Source organism: Bombyx mori, chromosome 11 (assembly GCF_030269925.1).
Source record: "Bombyx mori chromosome 11, ASM3026992v2".
Taxonomy (NCBI): Eukaryota; Metazoa; Arthropoda; class Insecta; order Lepidoptera; family Bombycidae; genus Bombyx; species Bombyx mori.
Window position 1 is genome coordinate 15,847,925 of NC_085117.1, and position 5,264 is coordinate 15,853,188.

Here is a 5,264-nt window from a genome sequence, read left to right on the forward strand (position 1 = left end):
TAGAGAAGGAGTGAAGGAGTGCAGCCGTGCGATTCTGTAAGCGTTGTTTAACAAACTCGCACGTGAATTTGGTGTGAGTTTTCAAATTGGCATTCTGTAAATTTCATTGTAGTGCCGAATCTACACTAGCGCCCCTCGCGGGTGAATTGAACTAGCAAGCGTGAGTTTTTTTTACTAAAATGTATGAGTTGACGTTTGAAACGGCATTCTGTAGTGTAAATCACGTCGAATTTCGGCAAGAACTTCGCATCGCAAAATCATTTTATTTGTCAAATCAAAAGTTAGTGTTTTAAGTGTTTGTTGTGAGTGAGAATATACGAAAACGTTATAAACCGCTTTTAATTATTAAAAAAATACTATTAATTAACAAAATTGCACTTTAAAATAACTTTATTCTTCATCGATATTTTATGGAGCGTATGTTTTTATTGAAAACATTGTTGAAAAGGCTGACGCTACGGATCAGCGTGAAATGCGTCGACAAGCCTACGAAATTCACAATTTATCACTTTTAACTTGAGATGACGACTATGTAAAAGTATAAAGAAAGTGTATAGATTGTCGAAGGATCATATGAACCAGTTAGGGTGTGAATTACACCCTTTGACGAAGACCACTAAAAGCCATTGAAAAGGACTTTCAACTCTTCTAAAGGTAGGTATTCCATGTGGTAAGATTGTGTCTTTATGTACAAAATAGGTACTTTAAAAAATATTATTAAAGTTTGCTCATTTGTTTATATCCAACTCTCCCATTATTGTAAAACAATACCACTAAACTAATCTACCAAAAATATCTTGAAAGAATACAAATTAGATTCTCTAATAACTATGTGTATTGTATAATGATTATTTCTTAGTTTCAGTTATTGTGCACCTTGTTTATTTGGGCAAATGAAGTTACCAAAAAAATCATAAAAGAAAATATAAGAACATATTTGTCCCAGATATCCCAGTGTATATCTGAGGTTGTGGAGGCTCTGAACAACCCAGCAACTATATATAAATATTTAAGATTCCCGCAGAATGCTCAAGAATGGCAAAAGTTGAAGGAAAACTGAAGAAAAAAGAAGAAGGTGGTTTAAACTAAATAAATATTTTTTTTCTTCATAAAAAAGTACCAATATTAATCTAATGCTAAATATTGCAGTTTTTGTAAAAAAATTAAAATCACTTTGGTTGTTGGGTGTATTGATGGGACGTTGGTGGCCTTAAAAAGACCTGCTACCAATAAAAAATGGTTTTACTGTCACAAAGGCTATCATGCCAGAAAATGTACAATTTGTAAAGCCATTAATATTTTTCGAAATTCTGATGATATGTAATCCATAAACGAAATGTGTATTATGAACTATGTATTCAGATTGTAATCATTTCAGTTCAATTGAATTGTGTATATTGCTTTAAAGTTATTGTGAAATTTAGTATTTATATTAAATAAACTTTATTCAGTTATAAAAAAAACAAAATAAAATCTACTAAAGATTAGTCAATGACAGCAAGTAATGACCATTATAATTATTTAACATCTTTTTGGTCTTTCTGTATATGCTCAACGTTCCAACCTTATGACACCTTTTGCTAATTTTTTTTTCATTTCACCATCTAAATGGTTAGATGAGCTCACAGCCCACCTGGTGTTAAGTGGTTACTGGAGCCCATAGACATCTACAACGTAAATGCGCCACCAACCTTGAGATATAAATTCGAAGGTCTCAGTATAGTTACAACGGCTGCGCCACCCTTCAAACCGAAACGCATTACTGCTTCAGAAATAGGCGATAATGCTATGCTAGCTAATACCTGCTAATAATGGCTAGCTAATGCTAATACGGAGAGAGATACTCCTGAAGCTTTGTAGCACCACCTTCATTCCACTGCCCGTAACTCAGTGAAAAGAACGATAGTTCTGTTAAAGAGTAGATTCAGGTGTTTGCTGATCCATAGGGTGCCAATTTATCACCCTGATAAGGTAGCAAAAATAGCTGCTGCGTGTTGTGTTTTGCACAACATTTGCGATTGTGCAGAGCTGCCAGTTCCCATAATCTCAGATTATGAGATTACATTTACATTATGATGGTCATGTTGAATTACTTTGTTAAATTCTACTAATTAGCTTACTTATAGTGTGAAGTAACTTCAAATATAAATTAATGATTTATAAAAATAGTTTTATTATAGTTTTATTCAATAGTTATATACAATAATTTTGAAATTTGTTTGCATCAGTAATATGTGGAAATACAGGTTTAAAATTCCTAGCTGCATATGCTAATTCCACCAACAGTTCATCCTTCTTGCAGACTGTCGACTATTTATTCCCCCATGGTTGTTTATGTTATATATCCTGGTACTGTGTAATTTGTTGTAATTTGAGTACACTCTGCTTTTCATTGAAAAGTGGTGAAATAGCAGGTCAGGTGTTGAGGTGCTGAAAAAAATAAATTTATTTAAAAACAAGGTTAGTTAAAATATAATGTTTAGAATACATACAAGAAAAGGTTTTTATTAACAAGTAACAGCATTATGCACAAATCAATGTCCCTAATATGGTTGTTCAATGAATAGGTACTTTGACCTGAATAAACACTTACCTAACAACCAAATCTCTTGACTAACATGAGACCTACTGTGGCTGGAGCTACTAGTAGTAGCATCACAATAAGTAGAAGTCACTTGCATTTAGTTAGGGGAGGATGACTGCAAAATAGGAGATTCTTGATGCAATGCTAAAAAGCCAATAAATATTAATTTTTAAAATGCAAGTTTTGTTTAGGTATTTATTTAAGATAATTAGGTATAACATACATACCTGTATGTTTGGGATTGTTCCAATACTGATACATTTTCCGAGTTGGCAATAAATTCTCCTTACAATATTCTGATGATGTGGATTAGTATTTTCAATCTGTTGTAGTTCCTTAAATATAATAAAATAGGTTATGCCTAAATTTTGTTCATTTATTTTAAACGGAGTATGCAGCCTTTAGCCTACATAATGTCAGTTTAGTCAATACTCTGGAACTGCCTGCCACCCCTGTACCAATATGCACACCCTTTACCATAAATACAGTCACCTCTGCATCAATAAAAACATTCCAACAACATCAATCCAACTTGCAATACCTAAATTGTTAATGATTTGATTTATTTAATTCAATATAATTTTTTTGTTATTGGTGAATTTGAGATACAAATAAATTACCGATATTCCCTGTTAAAATAGAATATCAATAAAAACGTAGTAGACAGATTTATCATACATAAATAGATGTTAACATGTCCTAAATATCTCACCGGGAATGGATCATATCTGACAAGAGAATTTAGTTCCTATATTTTTTTAATATCCTTGTTCTCTTATTGAACATGTTGAGATACGATTAAACCTTTTGTTTCGCTAGCTTTTAATCCAAAACGTCTATCAATGCCTCTATTTGCACCAATGTCGGATGAGAAGAACGCTCGTTAAATCTGTTGGTAATATAATGAAATTTTAGATTATAAAACAAATGGATGAACAATTGATAGCCTGAAAACTAACTTTTACTTACCTCATAATTTTTATTTAACGTTAAATTCACTCACAAAGTAACAAAAAATCTAGAAAAAGTAAAATAAAAACTTCCGACCGCTCGAGATTGTTTTGAAAACAATTAAAATTTTGTTTTTTAATTCTGGTATTCGCTAGTGCACGCAAAGGAACTTAGCGTGCAGCCAGAAATTACAATTAATATCATAAATATATGAGTTTTAATTTTCTTTTTAGTTATATTAGATGTGGCTTTAACACCAAAGCTTAAATTCATAGTATTTTCTTACAGAATGCTTATAAATACAACGAAAAACTGAAACCGGTAAGCTTCGATTTACATTTGCGTGTTAACGGCTATCCCTAGTAGTAGTATAAACAAACTTCGTTGTCACTTCACTTCGCTCGAGGCAGGGTAATTAAGATTAGTGTTTACAGAATGCCAATTCAAGGTCATTCTATTGCGAATGCGAAGTGATGGAGAATTTCGTAGTGAGATGCGAGTTCTTGTTTGACTTTTAGAGAATCGCAAGGCTGAATGTTAATATTTTCTTAAATTATGCCTAAAAATACATTATATCAATAAAAAAAATTTACAGACACTACCATGTATTTGATGCACACACGCATGCATACTTTTTTTTTTTTTTTTTTATGATTGAAGGATTACTGGTGGCCCGGAGGCCTTTCCAGTTTCACCAGGACAGGTGGGCGAGCAAAGGCTCAGCCAGGAGGGGTGGGATTTACTAACAGCTGCCCGAGCGCCTCCGAAGGAGACCTAACAACTCAAGAGTAGCTGCTTCGCGAATGAATCTACTACCGGATCGGAATCGCGACCCGCTGAGAAGATCCGGCGAGAAACTCAGCGAGCTGATTCATGGGTTAGGTTGCACGGCGAACTCTTTGTCGAGTTCGACGAGTACGGTTACCGAGGTCCCTAAGCCTGCTCCTAGAGCTGAAGGCGTCTAGTGCAAAGGTTATTGGATCTGATGGATCCGTAAGGACGTGTCTAGGGCGTCGACGGTGACTGGCTCCTGCATGATCAGGATTCGGGGAGTAGTCAGCGGCGGCTACGATAAGGCGATTATCATGACGCATAGCCTTATCGAAGTACCGTTCCGACGCTGACTTCATGTATTTCTGTATAGATTCGAGGCCCAGGTCGTCGTGTAGGTCAACGTTCCTCACGAACCACGGAGCTCCGACGGCTAACCTGCAAAAGCGGGATTGTAGAGATTGAAGGGTGTCTATGTGTGTGCGGGCCGCGTGAGCGAACACCACACTCGCGTAAGTCATGACGGGCCTTATGCAAGTTTTGTAAAGTGTCACCTTGTTCCGAAGGGACATTTTACTCCGCTTACAGATCATGGGGTAGAGTCTACCGAGAATAAACGCGGCACGGTCACGGACTGATTTTATATGCGGGCGGAATGTCATCGATGCATCCAGGGTAACGCCCAGGTACTTGACCTTCCTGGCCCAGGGTATGGATTGACTAAAGAGAGTAATCGGGGGTGTGAGATTCCTCCTCCTAATACGGGAGGAAATCCGTGTGGAGCATGCATACTATTTATTTCTTGTCAAACTTTTATTCTTGACGTCTGTGGTCAAATTGAGAATAGATTAAATATTGTTTGTCTTTATTAATATTTTTCTATAGGTAGTCTTGGCGAAATTTGTGATTATAGACGTATAATAGTCCTTGAAAATAGAATCATAATTAGACAAAATAA

General features: G+C 35.4%; 2 long non-coding RNA genes across 3 annotated transcripts; one reads left to right on the forward strand and one right to left on the reverse strand.

The window, feature by feature from the left end:
• The first annotated feature begins 26 nt into the window (after positions 1-26).
• LOC119629144 (uncharacterized) lies at positions 27-2,166 on the forward strand. The gene is made up of 2 exons (XR_005245228.2): positions 27-654; positions 860-2,166. It is a non-coding gene; the product is annotated as an uncharacterized LOC119629144 (long non-coding RNA).
• On the reverse strand, positions 2,150-3,712 carry LOC119629143 (uncharacterized). 2 transcript variants are annotated; one of them, XR_005245227.2, is made up of 5 exons: positions 3,554-3,712; positions 3,297-3,473; positions 2,812-2,919; positions 2,594-2,728; positions 2,150-2,430 (listed from the first exon to the last, which is right to left on the reverse strand). It is a non-coding gene; the product is annotated as an uncharacterized LOC119629143 (long non-coding RNA). The 2 variants fall into 2 exon arrangements; XR_005245226.2 differs by lacking the exon at positions 2,594-2,728.
• Positions 3,713-5,264: the final 1,552 nt, after the last annotated feature.